Source organism: Micropterus salmoides, unplaced genomic scaffold, assembly GCF_014851395.1.
Source record: "Micropterus salmoides isolate LMB-PRFRI ecotype aquatic unplaced genomic scaffold, ASM1485139v1 Ms_hic_scaffold_12, whole genome shotgun sequence".
Classification (NCBI taxonomy): Eukaryota; Metazoa; Chordata; class Actinopteri; order Centrarchiformes; family Centrarchidae; genus Micropterus; species Micropterus salmoides.
The window spans coordinates 5245565-5261529 of NW_024040263.1; the positions used below are offsets into that span (position 1 = coordinate 5245565).

At 39.0% G+C, this 15965-nt stretch overlaps 1 protein-coding gene across 5 annotated transcripts in view; it reads right to left on the bottom strand.

Annotated features, from left to right (window-relative positions):
- trim2a (tripartite motif containing 2a) overlaps positions 1–14870 on the bottom strand; it is a 29234-nt gene extending 14364 nt beyond the window's left edge. For 2 of the 5 annotated variants that reach the window (XM_038713003.1, XM_038712999.1), the window contains exon 1: positions 7909–8080. The gene's annotated coding sequence lies outside the window, so the exon portion shown is untranslated. Of the gene's footprint in view, positions 1–393; positions 694–6216; positions 6278–7908; positions 8081–14728 lie in introns of those variants that run through there. The other 3 variants (XM_038713001.1, XM_038713000.1, XM_038713002.1) reach the window with 3 other exon arrangements.
- Between the last annotated feature and the right edge of the window lie 1095 nt (positions 14871–15965).

Here is a 15965-nt window from a genome sequence, read left to right on the forward strand (position 1 = left end):
CATCAAACATGATGGCACTGATTATAAAATGAAGACTCCTAAATCCTGCAGACAGCCACAACAGGACAACAGAAGCAGTCCTGTGCTGACAGTGCACAAGGTTGCAGCAGCCACACAACGCTCCACTCTTACATAATCATATCCGCACCAGCTAAGCGGAATAATTCCTGCTGGATAGAGCCGTCATTTACTACGCAGTGGAGGGTACACATGAAAAAAAGAATATTATTGGGGGAATTTATACTTACTTCAGTAGATTTAAAAAGGTAAAATTCCTTTGATTGACTCTAAGAGAAACTACTTATGAGCATTAAAGAACACCGGCTGTTCCAAAAGGTTCAGTATTTGGCTCATAACATCATCATCATCATTATGATGAAAAGGAAGACTTACAGTGCTGCATCTATGGGTTGATCAACAGGCGTCATCCACTCCAGCACACAGACCGAAACATTGACTCCTTGTGTGTGAAACAGGCAGAATTTGTTGCACTAAAATCCATCTAATATTGCCTTCAAGTCCTGTCAGCTCTCACACGAGATGATTCTTCCCTCCAGGTAGCAGCGGCGAGCCAAACAGGAGACGAGAGGATGTGTGTGAGCGAGGCAGCTCCTCCGTGTGTTTATGGGTGTGCACACACGTGAGTGAAGTTGAGGAAGGGCGATTTAGCCAGATTGTGTTTCAGTTTTTACATCATCCCTTTCCCCTCCCTCTCTCTTTTTTTTTTAACTCTCCCCCACCACTTCCTTTCCTCCAATCACTTGCATTCTTAGCTCGGCAACTCTCATCCATTCATCTCCCTCCTACCCCCCCCCCCCCCTCTCTCTCTGTCTGAAGTAAATGCTGTCTCACTGCAGTGCAGCGAGCATGTGCAGCATCAGGAGTATGTGAGCGACTGCTGATGGCTGGTGATCTAACAAATGGGGGGAAAAGGGCAGCAGTTATGGGTCCCTTCCACGGCCTACAGAGTTAAAGGGATGTCTTCTGAGCATGTGTGTGTATGTGAGGGTGTGTTTGTGAGGGTGTTGCAGTGTTGCTGACTCACTGTATATGCAGAGAGAAAGAGCAAAACAAAAAAAGGTAAGGGAGAAAGTCAAATGCAAAATATTAAGAAAGGGATTGAAGATTCTCACACACACACACACACACACACACACACACACACACACACACACACACACACACCTGTGATGTATGACATACCACGAGTAGGTCACTTCTTAATATAGTATGTTGTTATTCCCCCATAGCCTCTTGATACAACCCTGAGGTGAAACTTATATTAGATGAAGATGAAGGCCTCTGAGGGGACCTATAGCGGTGACATGTGATTTCAAAAAAAAAGGGGGGGGGGGGGGGCTTTAACCTTCAGACTTCAGTAAAAGATTGACCTCACTGACCTAATACTGTATAATGTTTGCATCTTGCCAGCACACTATGTACTGTATGCACAAGGAAGGGAAGAGAAAGAAGAGATGCGTGTGTTTGGTCAACAAAATGATAGGGCTCTACATGACAATCAGTTATGTCTGTCACTTGTTTTTAGCGTGGTTCCACACCTCTGAATTGCTGCCCGCATCTTCAATTTGTTCAGTGTTTGAAAGGTCTGGTGTTTGCATCAAGTATCTTATTTGCATGAACAAACAGATCATGTGAGAATGTTAAAAAAAAAAAAACATTTACCCTTGATGGGACGAATGGAACTCTATTAAAGACATACATGATTTCAATAGATAGAAAAAAATACAAATGAAAAGTTCCTTTTACGCTTGGAAATGTCTTCAAATAATATCATGCATACCAAGTCAGAATCAAAATTGGTCTACTTGAGGAAAGACTAACACAAACATTGTGAAGGGGATTTCCCTGTTCTTCTTTATTTCCTTCATCACTAACAGAGAAAAACCAAACAATGTTGGTTTGACATCAATCTTAATCTTGCCATTTTAAAATAATTTGACCATATTTCCACAAGACCCATATGGTTTCTGAGCCTTGGATTTGTTGCTTGATTTGAATGATATTTTCCTTTCATATGCTTAGAAATTGCTGTTCCCCATCTACCAGCAAATAACTGAAAAATAGCAGAGTGAAGTTCTTAAAGTCTTTCGTAGCATTTCTACCTTTCCATTTCAAAATAAACACGGAGTTGATCTTGCCACATTTCATTATGCCTGGCAGCTCCAAGGCTGTTCCAGTGATCTCATCTCAGCCTCTGCCAAACTCTGAGTCAGTCGGATGAGTGGGACACAGAACTAAGAGAAACTGAACTAATCAATCAGTTTCCAAAGCATCAACTTGGATTCAATACTCTAAAAGGATAAGACTGAAAGCAGAGACACAATCAGAAAAACATAGAATATTAAACAGCCTTGAGCTTTGAAGGTACCCTTACAAACGAAAAACAAAAGCATTGCTCCAATGTTCCATAGACCTTCATGAGACTTTCATGAGTGGTTATACAAGCTGACATCAATTTAGATAATGCAAACTTTGTTCATACAATCACATCCTTACAGCCACCAACTTCTATGACAGACAACAGACTTCTTCATCACTTTGCTTCTGGTTAGTTAAAGACTGAATGTAAACTGAAGTCAAAACACAGGACTGGAACCTTCTGTGACTTCCAAATTGACAGACAGATCTTTTTATGCAAACACTAGTAACAACTTAATCACTTAAGTGTTTTCTGATGTTACTACAGGTTTTATGACGACAACAACAGTGATCGTAAGCAGGAAAAGAGGGCCTGTATTTTCAGTCATGAAACATAAACTGCTGATTTCTTGTCTGCCAGTCAAACTCTTCTCTTATGTTTGAAAATATATACTTAAACATGACTAACAGTCTTCAGCATGCTAGCACCTCTTTGAGGCTGTACTAGCTAAATATCAACATCAGCATGCTAACCATTACAACACATCAGGTATAATGTTAACAGTGTTCACCATTTTTGTTTAGCATGTTTACATGCAAACTATTTAAAAAAGAATTAAAACTTGTATTTGTGATCTGTTGACTCGTCACCTAGCACCATCATCAAGTTGTTACAGTTTGTCCTGAGGGGGACATGAACGTTTGTGCCACATTTCATGACAATCAATCCAATAGCGGTAGAGACAAAACCACAAAAGTATGCTGGGCGAAAAGTCAGGGGCTCGCTAAAGTCATTAGGATTCATCCTCTGGGAAGCATAACTGTTTGAACAAAATTTCAAGGCAGTCCATCCAGTAGCTGTTGAGATATTTTAGTCAGGACTAAAGTAGTGGATCAACCAACAGACAGATCGACATTGGCACTGCTAGAGCCACGCCGCTAGCATTACTAATAAGCGTTGGGGTTTTAAATCCCTTTCAGAGAGGCCAGCAGGCATTACATCACTGGAAGGCCTGTATGAAAGCAATATAAAGTAAAGACACTGATAGCTCAGGTGCACAAGCAAATGAACACACAACTTCACACATTGACAAGTAAACATGTCACTTATCCTGTTTTTGTTGCTTCACTATTCACACCCACGTCGTCACCCCTTTTAATGATGTAGGTGTGAATAATAATGCATTAAGTCACTTCAATGGCTACTGTAAAGCAAAGCTGGAGCCTAATAGAAAAAACAACATCGGCTGCTCCTTCACACCATCCTCCAATAAAGAAAACACAACTTTAACCAATGTTAAACCTTAACTGTTGTATGTAGAGAATCTAGGGCATGTTGTAATATGAATCTGGCTCATTTTCACTCACCCGTATGAAGAGGAAACTGTTTTCAAACATTTCTTTTAGGTTTTGGTTTACATCGTGGCTGCAGTGGCTTGTATGTTACTCTGGGTCTCCCTCTGGTGTCCATCCTACAGCTCTTTCCAGAGCACTGACCTCAGCTGTTTTACACATCTCTCCTTTTCTAAACACACAAAATGCCATGTCACCCTGCACAATAATGACCCTGCTCAGTCAGAACGACCGCTTTCAAAATGTAAACAACCTGGCTGAAGACAAACTGCTGGATTTGTACAGGGAGAGGAACTACCCCTTGTGTTACATACATATGTTCATTCACAGACTAAGGTGTTTCTATTTAACAGCACTGATGGAGACCAACTGGTTTGTCTCACTTCACCTGCACATTATTTAAGTTTTATAATGTTTTAAGATGTAAAACTCATTAGTTTGTCAGGTCAGAAGTCCAAGAGTCCAGTCACATGCAGGTCCACATGCTGGTGTCAACTGAACGTAGTCACAGAAGAGTTTATGGCTGCTTGTTTTATGCACATCAGCAATTTGAAGTCAGATTTTATTTTCGTGAGTGACTTTTTAATTGTTTTGATTGCACATTTATAGCTATCGTTATGTTCCACTCACCTTAGCAGAGTAACTAATATTTTGTTCTCCTTTTAAGATAAGTAAACTAAAACTCTAAAAGAGATGTAATATTTTCATATTGAAGAGTTCGAATGAATTAAAAACTAGGTAACTATATTTGTCATGTTAGCTGCAATCTACGGAACCTGTCTTGCATCTCTGATGGTGAACAGCTCATCCAATTATAAACTTCTACCTGGCAAAGTTAAGCTTTACAGATTTCCTGTAAAGCCACATTAAGAAAAATCGCAGGAGATTCGCAGTAACTTTGTCTTAACCATGTGATTGTATGGCTGCAGAATTCACACTCATTAATGAACTGTAGATAATCAGTAATGCATGACTAAGGGTCAAAGCACTGCAGCAGGCTCTTAGGCACAGTTGAGGCTGATGATAATGTCATTAGTTTTGAAGTTATTTGATCATAAACTGAAGTATTGGACAACGCCGTCTGGACCAACATTTCAGTCTGGTGGACTGACCAACACAATGACACTGCCATCCTTAGGGCCACATCGCTAGCACGGCTGAAGACTACAGTTTGGGGCTTTAGGGGAAGTAGTGTGCTGTTTTGCACTACTTCTAGTCTTTGTGCTAAGCTAGGCTAACAGCATTCTTACTTGAGCTCCATACTTAACGCACAGCATGAGCGTGCATTCAGTGTTCTGATCCAACGGTCTTATTGTCCGTCCACATTTCACATGATTCGTTAAAAGTCTGTACTGTCTCAATAAATAAGGAAACTCCATGTCATTGCATCACTTGGCTGTAAATCTGATAATCAGAGAGAACAGCTCTCACATATTCATTGACCTAAATTACCATAATCAGGAGTGGACAACATGGACTAAATACTACTACTATTTTAGAGTCACCACTACTGACTGTGTTTACTCTAAACACATTAAAACTCCGCTCTGTTTGCTTATCCAAAAACTTTGTCCATGATGAATTTGCACATCTTTTCTCCTACTCTACTTATCTGTTGAATCTGTGAAAAACAAAACGTCAACAACTTTGCACACTTAAGAGTACAATTACTCTGTGTATCCGAGTGTTTTTCTTATTATATTTATGGAGGATGCTAGGTTTTTTTCCCCCTTATACTCTTTGAGTTCATTAAAATTATTTGTTGTGTTTTCTATATAGCGTTGATACAGTATGTATATTTTAGTGCATTTAGTTCATGACCTGCTGCTACAACATTATGTCCATGGTAAACGTGTTAATCACACCACTTCATCAGTGTTGCAACCGTTTCATACCAATATACTTAATTCTGGGACTACCGTACTCCAGGTACTATAATTGTTTAGCAGCAGCTCCAGGAAGTTGCCCAAAAAAAATGACTTAAACCAAACCTTTATGTAACGCTACAGTATGTTATACTGCTTTCCAGCTTTTAATTTCAGTGCATCAGGGGCTTCACATGCTTTCAGTGCTGGAGAGGGAGACATAAAGCCCCACCCATAAATTATAAGAACACTCTCATGCTAATCTAAAGAATCCACTGGGGACAGGATGATGAGAGATTACAAGGGCAGAGCACGCCTTCAGCCTGAACATCCCGTCGCGCAAATCCACCTCCACTCGACTCCCCCTCTGAAAAGTCTGAATGACTTAAAGCATCTTTGAAAACCACAGAAGAAGGGGTACAAGTCAGTGAGGTTTTAAACCTCAAAAGTAACCATGTTGTAGGAAATTTGTTAGTACTATTTTAAGGGTACTTTTGAGTGAGTAAGGAAACCCCGTGTCAGTGCATCAGTGCTGTGCTACACATCTGCCAACCGCACATTCTGGTGAAACGAGATAAGACAATGCTCTGTCTGGGTGTCATGTGTGTTTACTACTGACCTCAAGTTAAGGCCTACAGATGTTCTAGCTTGGGCCATTGGAAACTGTCCATGCTGCACAGCTGTCAACGAGAATTAACGAAGCTAAAACATTGTGGCTCAGTGTCAAATGCATCAATAGAAAATGTTTATTTATTTATTTTTATTTAGCTAATGAATTAAATTATTCCTGTTTTTTGGCACTTAAAAGTCATACAAACAGAGAAAGTCACAATAGGTATAAAATCAATTTAGAGCTTGTACAGATTGCTAATTTGAAAAAAAAAAAAAGTGTATAATGCAGTCTGTTGCATTATATTGTCCTGCAAAAATAGTATTCTGTAGGTTAACCTCCCTTGTTTTGAAATTTAAAAGTTAGTGGCTCTATATTTTGGTAAATATAATATAATATAATATAATACACTTATTTGTTTTCTGGCAGATTGTTAGATCAGAAGATTGATACCACTCACTAATCTGTTAATCATAAGGCTACAGCCAGCAGCTGTTTAGCTTAGCAGAAACATCTGAAACAGGGGAAAACAACAAGCCTGGCTGTGTCCGAAGGCAACATATGTGTCTACCAGAAGCATGGTAACAAATTCACTAAACATAAACCATGCTATTGCTTGTTTATTTAATTGTTAGGAGAACAAAAAAAGGGTAAAAAAAATAAAAATAAACAACACCACTCATCTATGTCTCCTCCAGAAAACATATAAGCATATTAGCAGTTGTTTGGCCTGGCGGAGTGAGACGGGAAGTGACGTATCGTTGTTTGTTGTCAGAAGTCTGTTTTCTAACTTTTTGGCAGTCATTAAAGTGGCAGTGAAAAAGCTGTCCCTGTGATTTGTACTTATACCCACGCCTGAAAATAGCTGTAATGCATAAAACTAGTTAAAAGTAAAAGTTGCAACCAATGTCACAATATGACAACAATGGTAATTCTTACTGACTAGTGAGTTTAAAGATTCTGCTGGATGTCATATTTCATCACACCAGGAGCTGACATGCAGCCTGCTGTTGAATTGTTGTTTGTTCTCTCTGGATTTAATCCTGCAGCTTCCCCACACTCATGAACAACAGACTGAAAAACTCTTGATAATATGTGATGGATCAAATAAGTGTCTTTTAACCTAATCAAGGGTTTAAAATTAGAGGGTGACATATGTTGTACAGATTGTAAAGCCCTTGGAAACAAACTTTGGGTTATATAATAAACTTTGACTTTTTCTCAGTGCACAAAAAACAGATGTACAGTAGTGCACCTGCTTGGTATGAAGACAGATGAGCTGAAGCCACAGAGCATGAAAAAAAAAACAGGAAAAGGAAATGAGTGAAAAGCAAATATTTTCTTGTGAACAGTACATGTACCTCCATAGAAAAAACACACATCTGCTGAGAGTAAACAATGTGTATTTCGCCATGTGAACTGTACCTGGAACCTGTATTTCTAGTAGTAGCTCACAAGACCTCCTGGGTAATCACTTGGAATTACAGAGGCATCTTTTAGTAATAATCATTTCCTGTTACAGAAGGCAGGCTGAAACACAAAACAGTTTACTCTGCATAGCGACTTTCTCAAAACAACATTGGTACAGTTCCTTTTTCCCCTTTAGTCATTAATCTTCCCTTTTCCCCTATCCTTATTTTTCCATGTATTACTCACTCTTTCCAATCCTCTCCATCTTTAAATCCCAAACATGCCACTTACTTCAACTCCATGGCTCCTCTTCTCTCCTCTCCTCTCTCTTCTCTGGGGTGAAAACAAACACGGCTCTCTGTCACCTAATCCTTCTCATCTCTGATATACTGTAGTGTGCGCAGTGGGCAGAGAGGGGAGCGCACGTGAGAGGCCAGAGCTGTTACAATAATCCAAACAGACTGACAGGGAGCCACTGGGAGAGCGGAGACGTAGGGGGGGGAGGGCCTGTCGGTGGTGTAGAGGGAGGGCATGGACCAATCAGAGTGTTTGGTGAGGCTGCGGGAGGTTGGGCATAATGCTTGTGCTGCTCTTTAACCCCAGTAAGGGCGTAAGTCCTAGAGGCATGACTAGCATGGAGGAGAAACAGATAAGGAGTGACAGAGGAAAAAGATGAAGGAAGAGAAAGCAAAACCAAACATTTCCTACAGGAGTTATTTCATTATTTCAAGCACTGCCCCTGCTACAATAGACATAGCATGTTATGTACTGCATGTGCTGTTTTATCCTTTTTTGGTGGATAAAGTTGAACCCTGATTCCATGTGCTTTAGTTTCTCTCTATTTCCAAGAAAGGCCCCAAGTGTATGTGAGCTCTGCTTTTCCCCTTTTGCAAGCTGGAATGACATCATCTTTTAACAAAAGGACAAAGTCCAAACTGACAAAACTAAAACATTTGCCCCTAAAGAGTTGAACATTTATATAAGAGTGAAGTTTTTTCCATTACCATTCTTGAGAATCATTGAAATAAGAGCTCAAGAGTAACAGCTGGTCTAAGCCACAGTAATTGAAACAAGATGGTCCAGAGGTGGTGACAGAAAGCCACAATAACTATAACAATTCTCAGAATAATGATGCCATTGCCGTCAGATACAGAACATGATAGTTTTAAGGGTGAAACTGCAGTTATTCACCAGCTAAACAAGTAAGTTACTATCTGTCCAGTTTGCCCTCAGGGGACTTGGTGCACTGAAGCAAAGCTAGTAAACAAGAGAGATGATGAAACAGAACCAAAGGAGAAAAAAACTCAGGAGAATGCTTCTCCCACATATCACTGGCATAAACAAAACACACCTACTCATTGATATGTGTCCTAGTAAACAAAGACCAAGTTTCAGAAACTCTTCCATTTTCAAGATTTGCAGTAGTTTTTTTTTTTGCAAATGCTCAATACTACTGTTGATATAATACCCGAGTTTGAGTACTGACACCAAAACCCTTTGTTTTTTAACACTTTAATCTGAGAAATATGAACATGCCAGTCCACCGTTTTGGTCCAGACTGAAATGTCTCAACATCTATTAGATGGACTAACACAAAATTCTGTACAGACTTTTTTTTTTTCCGGCCAACTGTTTAAGCACCACCAAGAGGTTAACATTTGTGTTTTTATAGACATGTCTTGACATGAAATGAAATTTGATATAGAGACATTCATGTTTGCCTCTAGGATGTATTTTGAAAATTTTCGTGATCCCCAAATTTATCCAGTGTTAAATGTTGTCCTAAATGCAGCCGTGCAAGAACTGTAGGAAAAAAAAAAAAAAAAAAAAATTGTTGTTGACCTTGGAAAAAGCAGTTGAGCAAACAATCTCAACCCAAGGTCCATTTGATAGTTGGTATGGTGATATTTGTTGAGTACTCTAAAGACGTCTAAAAGTGAAAAAAAAGGAGGAGAAAGCAGTCCTTAAAGTGCTTAGTGTTGAACATCTACATAAACAGTTTGCTGATGAAGATGATGTGAAATGATCAAAATCTCAAAAACAGCTACAAAATAGACCTTGTGGTGAGACCGTTTTCTTAACTGGCAAAATGTTTATTAAACCCCATCAACTATTGAATTAGAGAATAAGTAAGCAAGACTACAAATCTGAGCTGACATTTGATACCAGCTCACCATACTTTATTGGTCAGTCTCAAATGTATTTACAATAGAGTTTATATTAATCTCTAGTTACAAATTTTTTGTAGTTGTTAGTGCCACTATCCCAAAACACAATCCTGAGCATCCTGTTCTGATACCAGGAGGGCAGCCTTCCCCTCATTGTTACCACATTTTTCATACTTAATAAATACTGGTGGTTCCACAACAAAATCACTCATGCTGTCATTTCAAACTCACACTCTACTAGAGAGTTCCCTATTTCTTGAAAGCTTTAATCTTATTGGCAGGCCACAAAAAATGTTTGTAGTAATTATCCAAATGCATCTGTTTCCCCCCTGTACATCCACTCCCACTTAACTGTATTACTTGCAGCAGAGAAAATGACTCTGTATGGAAACACGACTACTATGATTCGATTGTTTTTTCACTTAGCTTTATACGATGCGACTGTCATTTATATAACCAGCCATACGCCAACAATATACTGTACGTACAATTTACAACACAACTATGAACCAAACTAATAATGTCACTTTGATCCTTTAAAGCATATAAATGGACATGAACGGATGGTCAAAAAATATAATAAAACACATGTGAAAAGTAACTAAGTAGACTAAGAAATATTTGAAGACATGTTAATTTGTTTCTGCAGTGTGATCCTGAGGTTTTATGCTAAAACTAACAAACCAGTTGCTGGCTGCTAAGTACCAGTTTGAGGGTCTGTGTCAAAAGATAATTAAAAGGGCATCCAGTGATAAACTACAGCACACTGTGTAGAAAGTGACACACTGGATAAGAAGAGGTGTTAAAAAAAAACAAAAAAAACAAACAAAGTCAGTTTGTTGGGGTTATTTTGACTCTTGCTTCTGTTGTTCCCTTCAGCAAAGAAACACAGACAACTTGCTTGACCTAGATGCAAAAGAGCAGACAGCGAGGAAACAGAATAATCTGTAATGCAAACAGTGAATGACAAAGAGAGGTGAGCGTGGACACAAACACACTATGCACACAATTGCTGGGTCCTGTGAACTACCTCTCTTTTTTTTTTTTTCCTTCCCCTTCATCACTTTCAAATAAGAGCAATTAGCTGAACCAAGTCATCAAAATAGGGACAGATTTATGGATTTATGAACCACTGTGCTATACGCTACGCTAACAGATTGGAATCGCTTGTCCTTACACTGGTGACTGGGTGCGTTTTATGAAGCATCATCAGTCCATTTTTGTGCTTATGGTGATTATTTAGAGGAGTCATGTTCCTTTTGTGCAACGCTGATATCCCCTGCTGGCTGGAGCACAACACGCACGTTACATTATGACTGCTCGCTTGAGAATGCAGAGCAGAGAGGGAGGATTGTTGCTACAGGAAAAGGAAGTCTGAAGGTTCTTGCAACTTAAAGCCGATTTATCACAACTCATGATCCTAGCCTCAATTCCAGACATTATAAAGCTGGATTTTATATTGCATGTTCCCATGTGTTTAAATAAATAGTCAGTTAATCAATTAGTTGATTTGTTTTAACAATCTTGATATTATAAATAGTTTAAAGCTTCTACAAAGTCACGGTTCACTCACACAGGTGTTATTCCTGAATCAACCAGGATACATTGTATAGACTGTTTGATTGACAGTTTCTCTCAGACTCTCTCTACATGGTGTTTGAGGACATATAATTCCCTTCGTAGCTATGCTCAACATCAACCTAAGTAGATGTCTAACCAGCCAGAATAACTGAAAACACCTGTGAAGCTGTGCAGGACCTTTACGTTAACAAGCAGAAATGCCAAACATTCGCTGCTTAAATGTTAGGATTCGCTTGTTATGTTATGATACAGGCTCTGGGATGATGGGCATTTCCCCCCTGAAGGTTTGCTTTTTCTCCAAGAGTAAGATGAGAAGATCAATACCACTCCCCTGTATGTGCGATACGGAGCTGAAGCCAGGAGATGGTTAGCTTAGCTTAGCTTAGCATAAATTCTGGAAATGGTCAAGTACCTATCCTGTCTGTCTACAGCATGCAGAAATACAGCTATCATCACCTCTACAGCGCACTGAGAACAAGTTGTTTCTCATTTGAATTAATACATCCTAAAACAGTAATGTGGAAACATAGCCTACATTTCTGGTTTCGGGGGAGTTCCATGCTTAAACTATTTCTTGAGGAATCAGTTTGTCTGTCTGCACCTCAGCTGGTTGTCCGGATGTAGCTCCCCCTAAAACCACACATTGATGTATTTAGATTAAATAACAATTTCAAACTATTCCTTTGAACAAATAGTGGATTAACACATGTGCAGCTATATCATTGCGTTTTTAAATCAGACAGCTTGTGCAGCATCCACCGATTAAACAGCAGTCTTAGAGTTAGATTGCCCTGAAGTGCCTGTTGTTACGACCCTTAACACAGCAACACACCGATTTCTCCAGATCCGAGACACTCAGCTACTACTTGTTTAAAAGTCACTGAGCTGGCTGATGTCCAATGCTAATCAATTAGCCTTAATCAGACAGACGTCGCTGTCAAGCCCCAGCAGAGGTCGCAGCATTGAGCCCATTGATCCAGGGAGGTTAAAATGTCACAGGGTAACAGTTCAGCCTACAGGGCCTTCAGTCAACGTACAAGCTGTAGAAAATCATCAATAAACCCACCAGTTGACATGTAATGGAAAAAGATGACCGTCTTTATCTGGATTATCAAATGCTCATGGTCACATACTCAAACTTTTTTTTCTAAAACATTTTTTTTTTTAAATTCCCCTAAAGAAGCCATGTTTCTCAAATGTTGTCTAAACAAAAGCAGCCATACAAAATCGTGAAAAAAAAATGACCATTTAAATCCGAATGCAGACAGTATAAATCTGAGTCTATCCCCTACAATTTACCCAATGCTCCAATTCTGTCTGTAGCAAGAAAAAGTATTGAGGTTTAATACCACCACTATCTAACCTTTGTTAAGCTTGTAATGTTTTGTATTTGTTGGCAATACATCAGTGAAGTGTTGATTTAACTCTATGATAATTTGTGAGACCACAGTTGATGCTGATGTTAGATTGGACTGGAGTATTAACTAAAAGAATAACAAGACTTTTCATATGTTTATATACAATCGATCGACAACCAGTGTGGAATTACTGTAAAGACACGTAACTGAGCAGCCTCAATGTATGACATGTTAGCGAACTTATGTATGCAACAGTGAGGTTAAGTGCACATTTTGCTTTACTTCAGTGCACTGAGTCATCTTAGTGGCTGGTTTATTTCTTGATTAGCATGAGAATACTCCCACAGTTGCAGCACAGTGCACTGCAGTGGTGGGAGAGTTATGCAGCCTTCACTGCATCACTCTCTACTTCCTGTTTCCAGAATCACTTACTGCAGTCAAGCACCTCTAATGTCACAATGACAGCTAAACAGCTGCCATAGAAAAACTACAGGTCCGACATCAAAGGACACTCACTTTTTCACACACACAGAGTGAGGAAAAGAGATGATGTGCTGCTGACACAATGTTATATAAAGAAAATTGATGCAACTGAACATTTCTAATGAACAAGTAAAGAATTGTTCCTATCAATTAATGACTGTAACTGAATAATAATCCAATTTAAAAGATGTCCAACGTGAAATGCCCATGGCAGTTTAGCTGACTCCAAACTTTGCGTCATCTTTGCTATTTAGATGTTTTCACTTTGTCTGTTTAAGTAGAAAGTTAAAGTTCAACATTTTGGGAAATGTGCTTAATCACTTTCTTGCAGAACGTTAGATGACAAGATGCCGCTCTCACATCTGTGCATATAACTAAGGAGCTAGAACTAGTAGTTAATTAGCATACCTTAGCATAAAGAAGAGGAAACAGCCCTAAAACCGCAAATTGTAATTTTCACATTACTGTTTGTATACAAATTAAACAACTGATATGCAATGTATTAATTGGTGAGCTCTCTTCCTGTCTTTATGCTAAGCTAGCTGGCTGGTAGCTCCAGCTACATCTCTTAGTAGGGTACAACAACTAGCCTGAATCTTTCCAAAGTTAAAAACAAATCTCTAAAGTTCATTAAAAACATTTTACATCTTGATTTAGTCTATGCAAAAATAATACGTTATCATTTATGGGGAGTTCTGTGTTGTAAGTATTTTTGACCTGGCATACGGACATAAGTGGTATTGACCTTACATCTAACGCTCGCCAAGAAAACTAATGTGTTATTCCCAAAATGTCATGCCCCACTGATGTGGTAAATGGACGTTAATCAACAAGTGACAATACTAAAGATGATTTTTTTGCTAGCCTCAGAGCACTCCTGATCCCAAATAAATCAAATTCATAGACCATTTTTATAGCAGATCTTTTCAACTTGTCATAGAACAAAAAGCACAGGTGTTGCTGCAATGCACCAATTCATTTTTTATTTAGCATGTGGTTGTGAAGAAGCTCTACTCAACTTTAGTAGCCCTTGAAATACAAAGTACTAAATGTCTCTTCTTAAAGTGCAAGAAAACACACAGATTTACACTCTAAATCTGGGAGCTGCAATCAATATTCTGACAGTAAACCTGAAAGTTTATTAATGCTGATGCAGTATGCACGTGAAACTATGAACATACCACCACCAAGTCATGTGTTACAGGAGTCCTGTTTGTGTATCAATAGGCACAGAGGTTCATTCAAGCGTTTACAGATTTAAGATGGAACAGACCTGCTGTTTGCTGTAACGTTAAATGGATTATTGAAGCAGTCCACGCTCATAAATTAACACACCACACAGAACCGCCTGGACACTTCCACTTTATATGATTGGATGCATAAGTTAATCCAGAAATGTTATCCTGCATTTTAAAGCTTCTTTCATAGAATCAACTGGGACAATGTGCGCTCAGTCATTCAGTCTCTGCTAGTGGTAGTTTTTTCTCAAGAAAGACACGCAAGAAGTTCCGATTCACTCACCTAAATGATGTCTTTTCTGCCGGTGTGAAAACTACAATGACGTATGAGGATATAGCAGGTGACGGTAAAGCTGTGATCCTCGCTGGACTTTTCCCTGTTTAAGTGCAGTAGTTTCTCCCCTCTCTCGCCGCCGTCCTGTCTGCTGCTCTGCATAAACACACTACAGCTGAACTGAGAGCCGCTTCTACTCACTTCCACCTCACTTATTAAAGGGATCCGCCGACAATAAAAGGGAAAGTCAACTGCAGCCGGATGCAGTTAGAGCTAATCCAGTCCGGAAAAAAAGGGGAAAAATAAATCTTCATCAATATTACATTCACGTGTAAAAATAGCCCTGGAAGCCATGCATTATTTCTATTTCTCCCTACAGTGGTTACACAGGCTGTTCTGTGTCACGTCATGATGCGCGATGTGCTAAACTTACCTTGTTATCCTACAGCGATATATATTTCTACTATTGAGTAAGTGATATTTAGCCTACAATGCTTTTAATTTACCTTTAACTTAGCCTACATTTTATGTAAACACTTTGTCTTTGTGAAGTACAGGCTATGGGTTTGTTTATTAAAAAGGTAGGCCTGATATGTTTCAGATAATAAAGTGCAATTACTGACAACAAAACAATTGGGAATGATGCAGACTGTGGGAATGTACAGATTAGTGGGAGTTTATTGATGAGGAGACTGAAGTTGTAGACATGTACGTAATTTCAATGTGTTAACTCATGGTTTGTGCTAAGCACACACAGCTTAGCTGAAGTCAGATACAAATACTGACAGGCCAACTGTCATCTCTCTATTATTCGTTATTTTGGTACAATTTGGTGATTTTCTTTAATTTACTTGAAAGTCAGTAATCCGTTAACCACTTAGTTTTTATGTCTTTACATGATAATTTCATATAATGTAATCAATATCATCATATTTAGGCCTACTAATAGGATAGTATGATGATGATTTTGTGTGAATTAGAGTTTCATTGCATTTAGATTGGCTCAGCCTACTTGGTCACATTGTATCTTTCATCCATTTCTAGTCACCTGTGAAGTGGGATGTTGTGTGCGCCAATGACCTGTGACCTGTGACCTATCATATGTCTGTTGATCTTTATCTCATACCTCTTTACTCAGGTTAGCTGTTTCCCCATGTTTCCAGTCTTGGTGCTAAGCTAAGTTAACAAACCGCTGGCTGTGGACTTGTGTTTAACAGACCGATATAATCTCATTTAATTCTCATCC